The sequence below is a fragment of the Zingiber officinale genome, chromosome 2B (assembly GCF_018446385.1).
Source record: "Zingiber officinale cultivar Zhangliang chromosome 2B, Zo_v1.1, whole genome shotgun sequence".
Classification (NCBI taxonomy): domain Eukaryota; kingdom Viridiplantae; phylum Streptophyta; class Magnoliopsida; order Zingiberales; family Zingiberaceae; genus Zingiber; species Zingiber officinale.
Window position 1 is genome coordinate 18,911,170 of NC_055989.1, and position 20,651 is coordinate 18,931,820.

Here is a 20,651-nt window from a genome sequence, read left to right on the forward strand (position 1 = left end):
ATGACGGAAAGCCTCAGCGAGTGGCGGCCATAAGCCAAGCCACCGGCCAAATCGGAGACAAACTCCGTGGGTGTCCCTCAAGGCCTACGACGTCGGCAATTGGCGAAGTTCGTGACATGGACGCTATCTTTCCATGTGTTGGCAGCGGGCAACAAAATCGATCGAAGCGGCAGCAAACAAGAGCAAAAGGAAGGGGTAGCAATTTTTAGCAGGAGATTTGTCATGCATTTATAACTAACTATGTGCTCTGATACCATTGTTGATACTCTAAATGCATGAATCAAAACGAATTAAAATGGGAAACACTTACAACGATTTCCCGCAGATCTGCAATCGGCGAAGATTGGATTTGCGGTTGGAATAGCAATCATAGGATTAGAAAGCTCTCCACAATTCCACAAACCAAATCCCACCGTCTCAAATGTTCTGCTCACTCTCTCATTGTCTCTTTCTCTACACCGTGAATCGTCCCCCATGATCCTTGGACGCACCCCTTATAAAGGGAAATAACCCAAGGATATGATGGGCGTTTCCATTAAGAGTAGTAGGGAACGTGGGCATGTTCCCACGTTCCTATTTCCTATAGGATCGACATCTGAAGCCGACTAGTGACGAGATGAGCGAATCGGGGGATCAAACCCCTAGACAGCTTCGGTGAAAAATTTGAACAGCTTACGAGGGAGTGAGATGGAGAGAGGGTGACCGACGGACGAGAGGCCCTGCTCGTCGACGCAGCTGCAGCGGCGAAGCAACAAACCTTAACTAGCTCCAGAACAAAATCGCAAGCAACAAGACTCTCCTTTCTTTTCCGCGGCCAAGGATAAGGAGAAATGAGAAAGATCACGGTTTGTAGTGTACTCGCACCTCTTCTGAAAAAAAACTCTAATGGTCATTTAGACCAGGTGGAGTTGTACTCTCGCCGTTATTTACAAACAAAAAAAAACCTGCAATGACCTTTTATACTAGATGGAGTTTACATGTTAGGGTTTAGAATTTAGTCCCATATCTTTTGTTTTTGATTGACGGAGTGGAACTAGTGCTATAAAAGAAGAGGCTATGACACTTTCTTATTCATACCTTTCTCGGCCTTTTGGCTAAGATCAAGTGTAGTATTTGTTCTTATCAGTTTAATATTTGATACGTGGATCATTGGTTCACTATGATATTAAATTAAATTTTGTTTTGGGAGGGATCATTACCGTAGCTTGCTATTGGATCCTTGACGTGTCATCCCTGTGTTGCACTATTGCAAGGGTTTGGCACACCTGACCAAGTTAAATTAAAATTTTAAATTAAGTTTATTTTTAAATTATTAATTACAATGCATGAAATTAAATCTAAAATTTTAAATATTTAAAAATAAATACAAAACAAATAAAAAAATTGAAGTTTTTACCGATTTAATTATTATTTTTTAGTTAATGAATAAGAAATTTTAAGATTAGAATTGAATAAATTGATGTTTTCTTAGTTGAAATTTTGAAATAATTTAATTAAAATTTTAAATTTATCAAGTTATTCAATTGAATTGAAATAACATAATTAGTGTGGTTTATTTTTTTAATTTGGTAAGAAAAAAGGATTTTACTCCGCCCAAGAAAGATAAAACACATACCAAACAACTTTCTAATAGGGAGGACGTTTAACCCTTAGGGAATAAAACATGTAAAACACCTGTATCACCCGAATACCAATTTGGCTACACCATGGGGGTAGAGTTTGGTTCAAGTTTGGCTTGAGGTTGGTTCGTTTAAATGTTATCAAGTTCTCAATTGAATTGGTATCAAGTACTCCACTTTCACTGACTAATCCTGGGATGGTCAATCCAGCCATAAAAATTTTCCACCGGTCCATCAATCCAATGTTCTTAGATCAATCATCCATTAGGAAAAATTCATCCGTTAATTCTCCGAGATTTAAACTCGATCCTTAAATATTTGGGAAACTAAAAGTGTCCTATCATGGTACTATTACACAAGAACAACCTTATTTATTGTTTGAACATTATTCAATTATTTATTAAATTAAATTATTTTATTTTATTTTATTTTCTTTTATTTAACATGTTTATAAACAAGTTATTGATGATCATTATTCACCAATATACTTGTTCAAATTTATTCATAAATTTTTGAAGCATGTCCAATTAATTAAAATAGTGTTGTATTGAACGCACATAAATAATTTCATATTAAATTGAACACCAAACTTATTTTTGAACCATTGGTTCATTTACCGCCTTATCTGGCATGCTTGGGATATGCAACGAGGGCACAATGATAGGGCACGGTTGGGAGGTGTACCGAGAGCACAATGTTGTTACCATCTCGATGATCTTGAACCAACTCCAGACCAATGCTTTGGATAAATAGTCTCGCTCAGTCAAACTGACAAGTAAATTGTTCGGTCACACTGAAAGAACATGCCAAATGCAAGACCATGGGAAAACCCAAACCCTATGGTCTATGGAGGGCCCAAACTATAGGAGAATAACTAGTGCGGTGATTAGTTTGCGTGTTAGATTAACTAACAAGTTAAGGCGCTTTCATACCTGGATGCAATAGAGTTGAGAAAGTAGGCAACAAAGTTCTTGAATATATTTTGCAATGGGAGAAGGAAGCACAAAGGCCAAACTAAGATTGACATTCCACATCTCATCCCTCCAGGCTATTACAAGTAGATATAAAAGAAACAAAACGAGTTCAATAGGATGAACTCAGCATAGCAAATGAGAACCACCAAAACCTCAAGAGTAAGATGCATGAATTGAGACTTCCTCCTCAAAATATTTGACAATACAATTGATTATGTATGAAAATTGAAAAGAGGGCATGCTGGCAATGGTTACTTGGTTATTGATTGGAATAAGACTTTTTACTATGAGAAAAAGTTTTCCTTTGATTTCGCACACACTAAAACAAGCAAAAAAAAATGTTAGTGACCAATAACCAGGGGAAGTCTTTGGCGATAGCCCTCCGACGCTAATGACACAAAGCCTCTGCGAGTGGCGGCCATGAGCACAACCATCGGCCAATATCAGAGCAAACTTTGTGGGTGTTCCTCAAGGCCTACGACGTCAGCAATTGGGGATGTTTGCGACATGGACGCTATCTTTCCATGTGTTGGCAGCAGGCAACAAAATCGATAGGAGCGGCAGGAAAAGAGAGCAAAAGGAAGGGGTAGAAATTTTAAGCAGGAGATTTGTCATGCATTTATAACTAACTATGTGCTATGATACCATTGTTGATACTCTAAATGCACGAATCAAAACGAATTAAAATGGTAAACACTTACAACGATCTCCCACAGATCTACAATCGACGACGATTGGACTTGCTGCCGGAATAGCAATCATAGGATTGGAAAGTTCTCCACAATTCCACGAACCAAATCTCACCGTCTCAGATATTCTTCTCACTCACTCATTGTCTCTTTCTCTACACTGTGAATCATCCCCCATGATCCTTGGACGCACCCCTTATAAAGGAAAATAACTCAAAGATATAATGGACTTTTCCATTAAGAGTAGTGGGGAACGTGGGCATGCTCCTACGTTCCCATTTCCTATAGGATCGACATCTGAAGCCGACTAGTGACGAGCCAAGCGAATCGGGGGATCAAACCCACAGACACCTTAGGCAAAGAATTTGATCAGCTTACGAGGGAGCGAGGCGGAGAGAGGTTGACCGACGGAGGAGATGGCCTGCTTGTCGACGCAGCTGCAGCGGCGAAGCAACAAACCTTAACTGCCTCCAGAACAAAATCACAAGCAACAAGACTCTCCTTTCTTTTCCGTGGCCAAGGAGAAGGAGACGTGAGAAAGATCACGGTTTGCAGTGTACTCTCGCCTCTTCTTAAAAAAAAACTCTAATGGCCATTTATACCAAGTGGAGTTGTACTCTCGCCGCTATTTACAAACAAAAAAAACTGTAATGACCTTTTATACTAGGTGGAGTTTAGAGTTTAGGATTTAGAATTTAGTCCCATATCGTTTGTTTTTGATTGACGGAGTGGAACTAGTGTTATAAAAGAAGAGGCTATGGCACTTTCTCATTCATACCTTTCTCGGCCTTTTGGCTAAGATCCAGTGTAGTATCTGTTCTTATCAGTTTAATATCTGATACGTGGACCATTGGTTCACTATGATATTAAATTAATTTTTATTTTGGGGAGGGATTATTACAGTAGCTTGCTATTGGATCCTTCGCGTGTCATCCCTGTGTTGCACTATTGTAGAGGTTCGATGCACCCGACCAAGATAAATTAAAATTTTATATTAAATTAAGTTTTTTTTAAATTATTAATTATAGTGCAAGAAATTAAATCTTAAAATTTTATATATTTAAAAATAAATACAAAACACAAAAAAACAATTGAATTTTTTTATTGATTAAATTATTATTTTTCATTTAATGAATAAGAAATTTTAAAATTAGAATTGAATAAATTGATGTTTTCTTAGATGAAATTTTGAAATAATTTAATTAAAATTTTATTAGGTTATTCAATTTAATCGAAATAACATAATTAGTGTGGTTTTTTTTTAGTTTGGTAAGAAAAAATGATTTTACTCCGCCTAAGAAAGATAAATCATGTACCAAACAACTTTCTATAATAGGGAGGACATTTAATTAATCTGTAGGGAATAAAACAGGTAAAACACCTGTATCATCCGAATACCAATTTGGTTACATCGTGGGGGTAGAGTTTAATTCAAGTTAGGCTTGAGGTTGGTTTGTTTAAATGTTATCAAGTTCTCAATTGAATTGGTATCAAGAATTCAACTTTCACTGACTAATCCTGGGATGGTCAATCCAGCCATAAACATTTTCCACCGGTCCATCAATCCATTGTTCTTAGATCAATCGTCCATTAGAGAAAATTCATCCATTAATTCACCGAGATTTAAACTCGATCCTAAAATATTTGGGAAACTATAAAAGTGCCCTACCGTTGTACTATCACACAAGAACAAAATTATTTATTGTTTGAAACTTATATAATTATTTATTAAATTTTATTATTTTATTTTATTTTATTTATTTAGCATGTTTATAAAAAAGTTATTGATGATCATTATGCACCAATATACTTGTTCAAATTTATTCATAAGTTTTTGAAGCAAGTCCAATTAATTAAAATTGTGTTGTGTTGAACGAACATAAATAATTCCATATTAAATTGAGCACCAAACTTATTTTTGAACCATTGGTTCATTTACTGCCCTATCCGGCACGCTTGGGATATGCAACGTGTAACGACCCGACCCTTTGGCCTCTTGGGCGGCCAACTGGCGGCCCTTATGTCGTCCGCCCATTTGACGACCTCTCATGTCGTCGACCGACGACCCTTGGCCGTGCCGTTACTCACTAGGACTTTCTACCCCTGACAGTGGATTTTTGCCTCCCCAAGGATTCGAACTCTAAACCTCCAGGCTTAAGTATTAGAGTTTATGAATCCTGGTAACCAAGTGAGATCATCTCACTTGGTTACCAGGATTCATAATCATCTCACTTGGTTACCAGGATTCATAAATTCTAATACTTAAGCCTGGAGGTTTAGAGTTCGAATCCTGGGGGAGGCAAAAATCGACTGACCAGGGGTGGAAAGTCCTAGTGAGTAACGACACGGCCAAGGGTCGTCGATCGACGACATGAGAGGTCGCCAAATGGGCCGATGACATAAGGGCCGACGGTCGACGACCCGAGGGTCGCCAAATGGGCCAAAAGGGCCGGATCGTTACAATAAAAAGGCGCCTTTTTATTGTAACGACCCGACCCTCTTGGCCCATTTGGCGGCTCATTTGGCGACCCTCGGGTCGTCGACCGTCGGCCCATTTGGCGACCTCTCATGTCGTCGACCGACGACCCTTGGCCGTGCCGTTACTCACTAGGACTTTCCACCCCTGGTCAGTGGATTTTTGCCTCCCCCAAGATTCAAACTCTAAACCTCCAGGCTTAAGTATTAGAGTTTATGAATCCTTGTAACCAAGTGAGATGATCTCACTTGGTTACCAGAATTCATAAACTCTAATACTTAAACCTGGAGGTTTAGAGTTCGAATCCTGGGGGAGGCAAAAATCCACTGACCAGGGGTGGAAAGTCCTAGTGAGTAAAGGGTCGCCAGTGGGTCGCCAAATGGGCCGCCAAATGGGCCAAGAGGGCCGGGTCGTTACAATAAAAAGGCGCCTTTTTATTGTAACGACCCGGCCCTCTTGGCCCATTTGGCGACCCTCGGGTCGTCGACCGTCGGCTCTTGTGTCATCGGCTTATTTGGCGACCTCTCATGTCGTCGACCGATGACCCTTGGCCGTGCCGTTACTCAGTAGGACTTTCCACCCCTGGTCAGTGGATTTTTGCCTCCCCCAAGATTCGAACTCTAAACCTCCAGGCTTAAGTATTAGAGTTTATGAATCCTGGTAACCAAGTGAGATGAATCCTGGCAAAAATCCACTAACCAGGGGTGGAAAGTCCTAGTGAGTAACGGCCCGGCCAAGGGTCGTCGGTCAACGACATGAGAGGTCGCCAAATGGGCCGACGACATAAGAGCCGACGGTCGACGACCCGAGGGTCGCCAAATGGGCCAAGAGGGCCGGGTCGTTACAATAAAAATCTCTAGAATATTTCTAATGTAGCGACCCGGCCCTTTGGCCTCTTGGGCAAAGGGCCGGGTCGTTACATTAATAAAACAGTGCAAACACCAATATTATTTCCCTGTAATAACGTCAGGCTGAACTGGAATGGATATTTCTTCTGTACTCACAATAAACTTGCATTTATTGTGAGTACAGAAGAAGAAGAAAGACCTAAGCAGGAGGAAGTTCGGGTAGTCTGTGAGTATCTAGAGGTATTCCCAGAAGAGCTACCTGGACTACCTCCCAACAGGGAAGTGGAGCTTGAGATTGAATTGGTTCCTGGTACCGGTCCAATTTCAAAAGCTCCGTATCGCATGTCTCTAGCAGAGCTAAAAGATTTACAAGAGCAACTTCAGGAGCTACTTGACAAAGGCTTCATCCGCCCTAGTCACTCACCTTGGGGAGCTCCTTTGTTGTTTGTCAAGAAGAAGGACGGATCTATGCGGATGTGCATAGATTATAGAGCTCTGATACCAACTATGACGACCAACCTTCTTACTACTACTACTACTCTCTAAGAGTGACCGTTACTTAACTACTAACTCTACTTAACCGGTATAATTAAAAACCACGAGGAATCTCTACCGAAAAATTTCGGCAGAGTCTCCTCTGTACCGATAACTAAATCATCAATACAAACAAACTATACTCAGCCACAGGCGGCTGGAACATATATTTTCACAACCACGCAGTATAATATCACAAATAAAAGAAGGAAACTACCCTAATAATAGCAAACAACAATATCACTCCATCAATAGAACCCAACTACAAATGCGGAATAAACTTAATTACAATCTTGACTCATAATAGCATTTAAAGAAAACTAAAGAAATCTAAACAGAAAAAGTCTTAACAATTCCTTAGCAAACTCTTGATCTCCCCATAGTCCAGCCATCACACACCTTCATCACCACCACCTTGTCACCTTCCTTGCTAAATCTTTTCCTTTCCTTTATCTGCAATAGGAGGAAGTGTAGTCTATAAGCATAAAGCTTAGTGAGCGCTATCTACTCACAAAAACTCGATATGCATGTATATAAATAAAAACATGCTAAAACTGAATGCTAACATATAAAATTACTCATGCTCATAAATAACAAAGGAAATCATGCTAACTGAATTGCTAATCATTGTATAGCTAATTATGCTCATAAAACAATAAAAGAAGCATACTAAACATGTAAAGCTACTAAACATGTAAAGTTACTAAACATGTAAAACTACTAAACATGTAAAACTAAACATGCTGAATAATCTAGTAGCAAGGAAACAATTGAAACTACTACTGCATGCTTCAAATAACAAGAAACTAATTTTCTAATTCTAGACAGATTTGAAGCTCGTTTCATTTGTTTCAAAAACTTATACTTTAATACTTCAAAATAATAATAAACTTCTTTTGGGCCCGGCATTGTACCAAATTTGCGTGCATCCTTAATAAGAGTGGAGGTAGCTAATCCCGAAACTACTAAGGTTCTTCTAGGCGGTCTTGTGCCTAGGGGCGATCTGGGAGCCCACCCATTGGACCTTGTGTCCTGGACCTTGTGTCCGGTACATGCCATTAAAAAGTAAAATACTTTCTTTTTAACTATAACTTCTTTATACTTGCCCTTACTTGGCATTTAAGCAAACACCTTGTGTGCGCTTTTGATATTCAATCTTCTGGAATTGAAATCAAGTCTAGACCTTAGTCTTTCTTGCTTATAGTTCTTAAAGACAGAAACTCATGCTTATGTAATAGCAAAGAAACTAATAATTGCATGCTCAGGATATTCTAATAGCAAAAGATACTAGAAAGTATCACCGTGCACATCTAATGGCAAAGGGAGCTGATCATGCTTAATTATTAGCAAATGGAAAATTTCTCATGCTTTACTAACAGCAAACGAAACTAAACAACAAGGAAATAATCTAAACAGCATAGGAAAAACCTAAAATTGAGGTTCATGGCAGCATAACAAGGAAATCTAAATCAGGAAATCTAAATCTGAAATGCTAACTATAAGGGTTGTTCAAACTTAAATCTAACAGCAATAAAGAAAACTAACTACATGCTCAAATTTAATCAAACTATCTTATGTTCATTGCTTATTAAAATAGCAAATGAAACTAAAGATAAATCTACTCATGCTTCAATCAAAACCTGTTCAAAAACCAACAGCAGTAACGTTAGCAAGGAAGAAGGAAATTCAATTGAAACTATTCTTAAGCCTGATCAATTGTATAACAACAGTAACCCTCAAAAATGGCACACAAGCTCAAAATCCAACCACCTCATGCTCACTGTTAGCAACAACCCGAACTGAAACCAAGCATTGACAATGAACCAAACTACATGCTAAAAAAAATTATCTAATCCATTCTATGTTCATTGCTTAGCACAAAATCCGAACTTGCAGGGAACTGTATAAACTGAGCATGCCAAACAAGGTGACAAACATGAATTTTAGTCAAGAAAAATTGAATTACTACTTTCTTCCCTTGTTATTCATGGTAGCTAATTCAAAACACAGAATCCTTGCTCTGTTTGAAACTAAAGAGATCTAAACCACATACTTAACCCATTCTATATTTTTCCTTCCCTTCTTTGAAGTACACGGCAGTAAGTAAAATCCCAAAACATGCTTCACAGTAAAACTCGAACAAACAAGGAAACACCAAACGAATCGGAACTACTCCTACTGCAGGTGAGAAGCAACTCACCTTTAAATAAATTGTCACGCCCCGGAGGAGTCCCTGTCCGAAGAAATTTCGACAGCATCTCCCTTGTACGGCGGACAATCTGAAACTTTCTACATATTCATATACCTCAGCCACATGCGGCTGGAATAATAACAGTAAATAAACAATCACCCACGCAGTTTATATAATAAGTAAACAGAATAATAATACACTGACTCGAAATCAACCCTACTCAACTACACTCGTAAAGCCCAAATCCGACGATAAGATCAACTTACTTCTTCTGCCGTCTAGGCTGGCATGTAGTTGAACAAATCTAAACCATACGAAAATCCATCGATTATAAGAATCCATACAATATCCAAATCCTCAAACAGAATAAGTTTAACACAGTCTAAATAACAAACCAAAAGATAAAAACAGCTTGTGGTCAATAGGGGACTAGCGACTGGAACTCTCTCCTAACAGCATCAACCTGAAAAATAACAACAATGGAGGCGGGGTGAGTCCAACACTCAGCAGGTACAATTGATATGCAAAGTAAGAAAATAACACCTAGCACTAATCATGCGTACAGTCTCCTGATAAAATAAAGGTAAATGCAAACCGAAGTAAAACAGGAGAGAAACTGTACTAACCAGGACCTGGGTATCAGGACAAACAGTCCGAGTGGTAAAGAAATCCTGTATGCATGTCAAACATAGGTATCCAAACAATATGCAACATATAAATACAGTAAACACAAACACAAGCAATAAATGCATCATGCATATGATGCCAATGTCATGGTCACCCCTGACGCTAGTCAGCCAACTCACAACAAAAGTGGGACCGAGTGGGTAGGGCTGTGACGACCGTGCACTCTGCATCACTACCCCTGATGAGTGACCGAGTGGACGGGATGTTGTCGGAGTACACACATACTCCTACCCCAAATCATAAATGGGGGAGCTCAGTGCTCTCATCTCCCGGTACACTATGACGGGGAGGGATCTCTAACGTGCTACACGCTGCGTCACACTACCCATGAGCGGACCAACGGAGCACCGGAAGAGCAAACTGACGTGCTACCACGCTGCGTCACGCTATCCATAAGCGTCACAACGGAGCACCGAACAGTGATGAAACTGGCGATGTGCTCGACAATAATGGAGCAATCTATCACACAACATTCAATCATGCGAATGGTGCATGACACTTAGCATGATAATATTCTAAACCAATCTATGGGCATATAATGATGTGCACCATAGTGAACAAATCATATCAAAGTACACTGATCAAATAAGGTATCAAACCTAGGTCCTGAACATGGTGAAACATGGTTATATCACTACCCCTATGAGCATGTGTAATCAGGTATATAACAACACGAAATGCAAAACAAACAATCAATCAAGAAGGTAACAGGTAATCGGGTAGTGATTAACCCAAACAAATGAGAAACATAATTAATGCAACTTGTTAATTTTATTACTATGCATATCAAAGACAATAAGTCAAAAGTACCCGCCTCCAAATAAAATGGTACAATCCGATACTCGAGATACTCGTCTCGCGTCAAAGTCCTGTATCCAATATATACATTTTTATTTAGCTAATATCCAAATGAAATAGCTAAATAAAAATCTTTAACACTAAAAACAGGGCAAACCCTAATTAACACATAATATAAACCTAATTCCATTTACACATGTACCACTAATTACGAAATCCATTTTCTACACCTCACCTCAATTCACTGCCTCTTGTTGATCAACAACAAGGATCGTGGCTGCAGGACACGGGATGGGCTGCTGGACTAAAAGTACTCCACAACAAGACCCCCCCCCCCTGCTGGAAACTTCACTGTCGGAATTCAAGGAGAGAAGATTCACTGATCAACCAGACAATCAATCATCTAAAATTAGTGAATCGATGAACTCCAAAGAAGGAATATGTAACGCCCAAAAATTCTTAAACTTGCATTAGAATTATTCTATGATTTTTTCTGGAATTTTTAGATATTTTTCCGGAATTTTCCGAGTAGCGGAAGTAGCAAAAATAATTAAAAGAGTAAAATAGCTTAGGCGGGAATCGAACCCGAGACCTATGGTGTAAGGGATAATGCTAGTAACCGGTGAACCCAGCAGGGTCGTGCTGAAAGAATGAGGAACCAATTATATTTATATTGGAGTTGGGTTCAATAATCCACTTAATATAAATAGGAAACTTAAAGAGGGTTTGGTTTATTTTATTTTGGTTCGGCAACTTCTCAACCCTCACCGCCGCCTCTCCCTCTCCTCTTTCTCTCGGCGCCCCAGCCCCAAGGTCCATAGGTTCATCTTCTGGCGACGACTCCAACACGAAAGAGGTTCTTCTCCGCGAGAGGAACGCAAAGACGTGAGCGGATCGTCGAGAAGGTCATCTCCATCGGAATTCGAGCGAATAGAATCGTAAGAAATTACGAACAGGAGGTAAGAAACCCCTCACCTGCGGTATAATAGCTTTTGTTTGATTGCATACTCTTAGTTTTAGCTACATGCAGGTTTTTCGGCACATAGGGTGTGTTTTAACCCTCCTCGAGGATTAGGGATCTAGTTGAGCACCTCTAGACGGGCCAGACACGTTGTTCTCCTTTAGTTGGAGATTCTAGACGTTGTCGGGTGCCTAGAGGTGATCTCCCTATTAGAGGAGAGAGTTTGAGCACACTAAGTGTTTGGTAAAATGTTAGTGTAGCAAAATACCACCTCAGTTAGGTTTAATAGCTCAGTTAAATGCATTAGGAGCATTTAAAATAGCACATTAGTTTAGTTCAGTTTTATGGGACAACGATCCAATGGGTGGGCTCCCACAGTCGCCTCTAGGTTCAGATAACCTAGCTCTAGGTTCAGAACCTAGAAATAGCAAGTTAAAACAGTTACCTATATTCAGTATTTTATTTTCAGTGGCACTGTACTGGATCAGATATCCATTGGGTTGGACTCCCACAGTCGTCCCTAGGTTTAGATAACCTAGTTAACCCTACTAAATTCGGGACTTGCAAACCCGGGTCTAGTTAGGGATGCGCGCACAGTAAGTACAGTTGCCAGGCCCAAACAACATGATTATGTATTTTTACTTATTATGAATTAGTTTTCAAAACTCAGAATTAGTTATGTTAGTTGAGTTTGAATTCAGTATCAGTTTAGCTTATTATATGTTCGGTCAGTTTATCTTTATTGATTCATATGATTAGTTGCTATGCCATGCTTCAGTTTACATGTTCAGTTATTTTAGTTATGCTTGCAACCATAGTATGCCATGCCAGTACTTGTTTTCAAATAGCATTCTTTAAAAGCATGTTTGCATCATTGCATGTTTTAGTGAGGTGGATGGTTTCGTACTAAGCATTTTAGCTTATAGATACTACTTTTCTTATACTGCAGATAAAGGTAAAGGAAAAGTGGACCAGTAGCGGAGGCTGGGGGGTCATTGCAGATCAAGATGTGTGTGGCAGGAACTGGAATAAAAGACTCCAAGGGATTTTAGCAAGTTTTACTTAAGCATCAGAACTTTACAGTGTTTTGTTATTTGCACTCTAGTTGTTAATCACTATGAATTAGTTAGCTATGCAGTGCATTATGCTTAGAACCCTTCTCTTATGATGTGAGAATGTTAGTTTCCATTGTTAGAGTGTTTCCTAGCCTTGTTAGAATTGTTGTGTAGGTTTTGGCACGCCAAAGTGCTGATATCAGAGTTTCTGACACGAAATCAGAAACCTCTGATCGGTCGGTAGACCGATCAGGGACCCGGTTTCTGCGAACATAAACTTTCTGTTCGTATTCTGATCGATCCGTGGATCGATCAGGAGCTGGGGAAGCCTCTGATCGGTCGGTAGACCGATCAGGGAGCTGGTTTCGGCAGTCATAACTCTCTGTTCGCAGCTGGATCGTTCGGCAGATCGGTCCAGCCACGAACAGAAAGAATCCCGATAGTTGGATCGCGAACAGCACACCATTGATCGGTCAGCTGACCGATCAGTGAGCCACTGGATCGGTCAGTCCGACCGATCAGTGAGGTCCTGGATCGGTCGGCAGATCGATCCAGGTGCGTACAGAAGCTCTGGTGAATCATGGATCGGTCAGTCGACCGATCCAAAGGTTCTCCCCCGTGCCAGTGTCATGGACCGGTCCGTGGACCGATCAGAAGACTGGTAACAGTGGTAAATACCTTCCCTGGCGTGTGTACAATTATTAGGTACATGTAGAACATTCAGTTTCAGCGTTCCCAGCAATTAGATTAGCAAAATTTTAAATTTGATCAGTTTTCCGCACAGTATAGTTTAGCATTATTGTGACGATCGGCCTTACAGCCAGTACCCAGAAGGTAGGTCGTTACAGAGTGGTATCAGAGCAGTGTTCCATACTTCCTACACACACATCAGCATTGTACCTACAACTTCCAAGTAAGAATACCTCTACTTTATTTATGCTCCTTGTTTTGTTATTACAGTTCATGTTTATATGCCTACTGCTTGTTAGTATGTGATAGTTTTTAAACATGATATCAGTAGTTATATAACTGTGATTACATTAGTTATGTTATGTTCTCTATGTCATTAGAAATGGCACGAGGACGCCCAGCTAGAAGGGCACTAGCTACTGAGCCCCAGCAAGAGGCAGGCAGTTCAGTGCCTCCTCCAGACCTTACAGCATTAGTGGCTCAGTTACAGCAGCAGCTAGCTGAACAGCAACAGGAAATAGCCACCTTAAAGGCTAATCAGCAGAATACCCCCACAGTCACCCCGGAACCGAATTTGACGACTCCGGTAGTCTTAGAGGTTCCACCAGCTCAGCCTACAGCACCAGCACCAGTACCAGCAGCCCCAGCAGCTGAGCCAAGAAAGGAAGCCTATCTGATCCAGTGGCAGCGAGTCAAGCCAGAGAACTTCTCAGGCACTAGTGAACCATGGGATGCACAAGCCTGGTTCAAAACACTGGAGAGCATGATGGAGCTTCTGGACTGGCCAGAACACGAGAAGGTGAAGTGTGCCTCCTTCTGCCTGACAGGAGACGCACGCATGTGGTGGGAAAGGATCAGAACGAAGCGCCCAGTGAACCAGATGTTATGGGCTGACTTCGAGAAGGAGTTCTTCGAGGAGTTCTTTCACATACGGGTCACAAACCGCCACTACGACGAGTTCACTGAGTTTCATCAGGGCAACCTTTCAGTTGAGGAAGCCGTGAAGAAATTCAACAGGTTGGCTCGTCTATGCCCAGAGCTAGTCAGCACAGAGAAGGAACGAATCCGGTTGATGCTCAAGATGCTGAGGCCAGAGATAGCAGTGAACGTGGCTGGTGGCATACATAGGCCACAAACCACAGAGGAGTTAGTGAGCAGTGCCTTGACCACAGAGCATTACCAGAACAACATAAAGCAGCAGAAGCAAGTCTCCGAGTCCAAAGGCCAGGAAACTCTCACACTCAAAAGCAGCAAGGCCCAACTCGAAAGGGAACTCCAGCAACAAAAGGGAGTGACCCCAAAGGAGGACCATCTAGCAAGCGACCCGGTTATCCAAAGTGTGCGACTTGTGGGAAATTCCACCAGGGTTTGTCGCAAGGGCACACGAGGATGCTTTGAATGTGGACAAGAAGGGCACATGGCCAAGCAGTGCCCGAACAAGACCGGTCTTCCTCAGCCACAGCAGATTCAGTATGCAGGCCAGCCAGCTCAGTTATATCAGATGCAGGCCGCTCTAGAAGGTCCACTTATCAGCCAGGGCAGATTAGAAGCCCCTCCAGCTACGGCGAATGCGAGGATCTACTCACTCACCAGGGAGGACGTAAATGCCTCGACAGTTGTCACAGGTCAGATTAGCATTTTTCAGCATAGTGCTACTCTATTTGATACTGGGGCAACCCATTCATATATAGCCAGGGTGTTCTCCGAAAAATTAGAAATACCCTCAGAGGTACTCAGTGGTCAGTTTTTGACGGCACTACCTTCAGGAGAGATCATGGCATCCACGCACTGGCTCAGAGCAGTGCCGGTCATTATAGCAGACAGGGAACTCTTTTGTGATCTGATCCTGCTGGAAATGACTGACTACGACGTCATCCTTGGAATGGACTTCCTGATCAGATACGGTGCTTCCATAGAGTGCCGTAAACGGAAAGTCGTATTCCAACCCGAAGCAGAAGCACAGTTCGAGTACATCGGAGAACCAAAGAGAAAAGCCAGAAAATTTCTCTCAGCTATGAAGGCACAGAAGTTGATGGATTCGGGTTGTACGGGGTACCTAGCACATGTAGTCAATACCAGCCAGGACAAGGACCAACAGCTAGCAGGAGTCCGAGTTGTATGTGACTACCCAGCAGTCTTCCCTGAGGAGTTACCAGGCCTAGCACCAGTCAGGGAGATTGAATTTGAGATAGAGCTCTTCCCCGGCACCAATCCTATTTCCAAAGCGCCATATCGCATGGCTCCAGCAGAGCTGAAGGAACTTCAGGAGCAACTACAGGAGCTGCTTGACAAGGGCTTCATACGCCCTAGTCACTCACCATGGGGAGCGCCTGTGTTGTTCGTAAAGAAGAAGGATGGAAGCATGCGACTGTGCATAGACTACAGATCACTGAACCAAGTCACAATCAAGAACAGGTATCCCCTTCCCAGAATCGATGACCTGTTCGACCAGCTGAAGGGAGCAGCAGTGTTCTCTAAGATAGATCTCAGATCAGGTTATCACCAGGTGAAGGTTAAAGAAGGGGATATACCCAAGACAACATTCAGAACTAGATACGGGCACTACGAGTTCGTAGTCATGCCCTTTGGCGTGACCAATGCTCCAGCTACATTCATGGATCTCATGAACAGAGTATTCAGGGAGTATTTAGATAAGTTTGTTATTGTGTTTATCGATGACATTCTTATCTACTCAGGAACTCAGGAAGAACATGCAGAGCACCTGAAGACAGTACTACAGACACTTCAACAGAACCAGCTATACGCCAAGTTCACGAAATGTGAATTTTGGTTAGATCAGGTGTCCTTCCTGGGTCACATCATCTCCAAGGATGGTATTATGGTAGATCCCAGCAAGATAGAAGCAGTAAGTAACTGGAAGAGACCTAAGAACGCCAGCGAAATCAGGAGCTTTCTGGGATTAGCAGGATATTACAGAAAGTTTGTAGAGGACTTCTCCAGGATAGCCTCCCCACTGACAGCTCTTACCAGAAAGAATAGAAAGTATCAGTGGACAGAGGACTGTGAGAACAGTTTCAGCGAGCTGAAAAGGAGATTGACCAGTGCTCCCATTTTGGCTCTACCAGACAACACCAGCAGCTTTGACATCTATAGTGATGCCTCTAAGTTGGGACTAGGAGCAGTACTGATGCAAAACGGCAAGGTGATCGCCTATGCCTCCAGACAACTCAAGGATTATGAGAAGAATTACCCTACTCATGACCTCGAGCTTGCAGCAGTAGTGTACGCTCTCAAAATTTGGAGACATTACTTATATGGAGTTCAGTGCAGAGTGTATACAGATCATCAGAGTTTGAAGTACTTCTTCACTCAGAAGGATCTGAATATGCGACAGCGCAGATGGCTTGAGCTGGTCAAAGACTACGGTATAGACATCCTCTACCATCCAGGGAAAGCCAATAAGGTAGCCGACGCACTCAGCAGAAAATCCAGTGCTACCTTATCATCTCTTACAGCCATGTCACCGCCCCTACAGAAGGAGATCGTAAATTTCGGTCTCGAACTCATCGTTGGACAGCTCTCTACTATGACCCTAGAGTCTACCTTGCTTGGTGATATTCAGTCAGCTCAGGAGCAGGACCCTGAAATTCAGAAAATCAAGCAAGGGCTAGCAGAATCAGAAAGTAGAGAATTCAGAGTGTCCGATAGCGGGGTGTTATACTTTAGTGACAGACTCTGTGTTCCAGATCAGGAGGAGCTACAGAGACAGATTTTAGATGAGGCTCACAAGACTCCCTATGCGATGCATCCAGGTTCCACTAAAATGTATCAAGACCTGAAGAAATATTTTTGGTGGCCCGGGATGAAGCGAGACATCGCCAGATATGTTAGCATCTGCCTCACCTGTCAGAGGGTCAAGGCAGAACATCAGCGACCAGGAGGAGTTCTGCAGCCTATACAGATTCCAGAGTGGAAGTGGGAGGATATCTCTATGGATTTCATAGTGGGACTGCCCAGAACCACGAATGGTTTTTACGCCATCTGGGTAATAGTCGACAGGTTGACTAAATCAGCCCACTTCTTAGCTATCAAGATATCCTACTCCATGGAGAAGTTAGCTCAATTGTATCTTCAGGAGATCGTCAGACTTCATGGAGTCCCACGAACCATCATTTCAGACAGAGACAGCAGATTTACATCACACTTCTGGGAGTGTGTATACACTAAGTTAAAGTTCAAGACAAGATTCCATCCCCATGGATGGTCGACGAGAGAGTAAACTGTACTCAAGATATGCTCCGAGCGTGCCCTAGACTTCAAGGAAGTTGGTGCAAATATCCGAGCTTAGCAGAATTTGCATACAACAACAACTATCGTGCCACTATCGGCATGGCACCTACGAGGCTCTCTATGGGCGGAGGTGTAGATCTCCAATCTGTGGTATGAGAGTGGTGAAGTAACTAGAGCTTCAGACAGATCTAGTCGCAGATACCACAATGACCAACACAGATCCGCCAGAGGATAGAGATAGCTCCGAGCCGCAAGATGATATACGGCGCAGACCCTTAGAGTTTTCAATCGGGGATACAGGTTTCTCCGAGTGGCTCCCATGAAGGAGTAATGCGTTTGGGAAAAAGGGCAAGCTAAGTCCCGATATGTGGGACCATACCTTATCAAGATAAGAGTGGGCAAGGTAGCATATGAGCTAGAGCTACCCAGGAAATGTCAACCGTCCACAACGTATTTCATGTCTCTATCTTGAAGCATACCCCGATGCCACCCAGTGATTGAGCGGTACAGATCTACGAGGACCTCAGCTATAATAGTCGGCCTATTCAGATAATAGACCGAGCAGTTAAGAAATTGCGGAACAAGGAAGTACCATTAGTCAAAGTCATTTGGCACAGTCACATAGCAGAAGAGGCAACTTGGGAGACAGAAGCTAGCATGAGACAGAAGTACCCAGAATTGTTCTAAGTTCGAGGATGAACTTTTTATAAGGTATAGGGGATTGTAACGCCCGAAAATTCTCAAACTTGCATTAGAATTATTCTATGATTTTTCTGGAATTTTTAGATATTTTTCCGGAATTTTCCGAGTAGCGGAAGTAGCAAAAATAATTAAAAGAATAAAATAGCTTAGGCGGGAATCGAACCCGAGACCTATGGTGTAAGGCATAATGCTAGTAACCGGTGAACCCAGCAGGGCCGTGCTGAAAGAATGAGGAACCAATTATATTTATATTGGAGTTGGGTTCAATAATCCACTTAATATAAATAGGAAACTTAAAGAGGGTTTGGTTTATTTTATTTTGGTTCGGCAACTTCTCAACCCTCACCATCGAAACCTCACAGCCGCCTCTCCCTCTCCTCTTTCTCTCGGCGCCCCAGCCCCAAGGTCCATAGGTTCATCTTCCGACGACGACTCCAACACGAAAGAGGTTCTTCTCCGCGAGAGGAACGCAAAGACGTGAGCGGATCGTCGAGAAGGTCATCTCCACCGGAATTCGAGCGAATAGAATCGTAAGAAATTACGAACAGGAGGTAAGAAACCCCTCACCTACGGTATAATAGCTTTTGTTTGATTGCATACTCTTAGTTTTAGCTACATGCAGGTTTTTCGGCACATAGGGTGTGTTTTAACCCTCCTCGAGGATTAGGGATCTAGTTGAGCACCTCTAGAAGGGCCAGACACGTTGTTCTCCTTTAGTTGGAGATTCTAGACGTTGTCGGGTGCCTAGAGGTGATCTCCCTATTAGAGGAGAGAGTTTGAGCACACTAAGTGTTCGGTAAAATGTTAGTGTAGCAAAATACCACCTCAGTTAGGTTTAATAGCTCAGTTAAATGCATTAGGAGCATTTAAAATAGCACATTAGTTTAGTTCAGTTTTATGGGACTACGGTCCAATGGGTGGGCTCCCACAGTCACCTCTAGGTTCAGATAACCTAGCTCTAGGTTCAGATAACCTAGAAATAGCAAGTTAAAACAGTTACCTATATTCAGTATTTTATTTTCAGTGGCACTGTACTGGATCAGATATCCATTGGGTTGGACTCCCACAGTCGTCCCTAGGTTTAGATAACCTAGTTAACCCTACTAAATTCGGGACTTGCAAACCCGAGTCTAGTTAGGGATGCGCGCACAGCAAGTACAGTTGCCAGGCCCAAACAGCATGATTATGTATTTTTACTTATTATGAATTAGTTTTCAAAACTCAGAATTAGTTATGTTAGTTGAGTTTGAATTCAGTATCAGTTTAGCTTATTATATGTTCGGTCAGTTTATCTTTATTGATTCATATGATTAGTTGCTATGCCATGCTTCAGTTTACATGTTCAGTTATTTTAGTTATGCTTGCAACCATAGTATGCCATGCCAGTACTTGTTTTCAAATAGCATTCTTTAAAAGCATGTTTGCATCGTTGCATGTTTTAGTGAGGTGGATGGTTTCTTACTAAGCTTTTTAGCTTATAGATACTACTTTTCTTATACTGCAGATAAAGGTAAAGGAAAAGTGGACCAGTAGCGAAGGCTGGGGGGTCATTGCAGATCAAGATGTGTGTGGCAGGAACTGGAATAAAAGACTCCAAGGGATTTTAGCAAGTTTTACTTAAGCATCAGAACTTTACAGTGTTTTGTTATTTGCACTCTAGTTGTTAATCACTATGAATTAGTTAGCTATGCAGTGCATTATGCTTAGAACCCTTCTCTTATGATGTGAGAATGTTAGTTTCCATTGTTAGAGTGTTTCCTAGCCTTGTTAGAATTGTTGTGTAGGTTTTGGCACGCCAAAGTGCTGATATCAGAGTTTCTGACACGAAATCAGAAACCTCTGATCGGTCGGTAGACCGATCAGGGACCCGGTTTCTGCGAACAGAAACTTTCTGTTCGTATTCTGATCGATCCGTAGATCAATCAGGAGCTGGGGAAGCCTCTGATCGGTCGGTAGACCGATCAGGGAGCTGGTTTCGGCAGTCATAACTCTCTGTTCGCAGCTGGATCATTCGGCAGATCGGTCCAGCCACGAACAGAAAGAATCCCGATAGTTGGATCGCGAACAGCACACCACTGATCGGTCAGTCCGACCGATCAGTGAGGTCCTGGATCGGTCGGCAGACCGATCCAGGTGCGTACCGAAGCTCTGGTGAATCATGGATCGGTCAGTCGAC

General features: G+C 42.0%; 2 non-coding genes and 1 pseudogene across 2 annotated transcripts; 2 read left to right on the forward strand and 1 right to left on the reverse strand.

The window, feature by feature from the left end:
• LOC122048185 overlaps positions 1-20,651 on the reverse strand; it is a 62,959-nt pseudogene that overhangs the window by 18,508 nt on the left and 23,800 nt on the right.
• LOC122050033 lies at positions 1,074-1,270 on the forward strand. Its single transcript, XR_006131253.1, has one exon. It is a non-coding gene; the product is annotated as a U2 spliceosomal RNA (small nuclear RNA).
• On the forward strand, positions 4,057-4,254 carry LOC122050032. Its single transcript, XR_006131252.1, has one exon. It is a non-coding gene; the product is annotated as a U2 spliceosomal RNA (small nuclear RNA).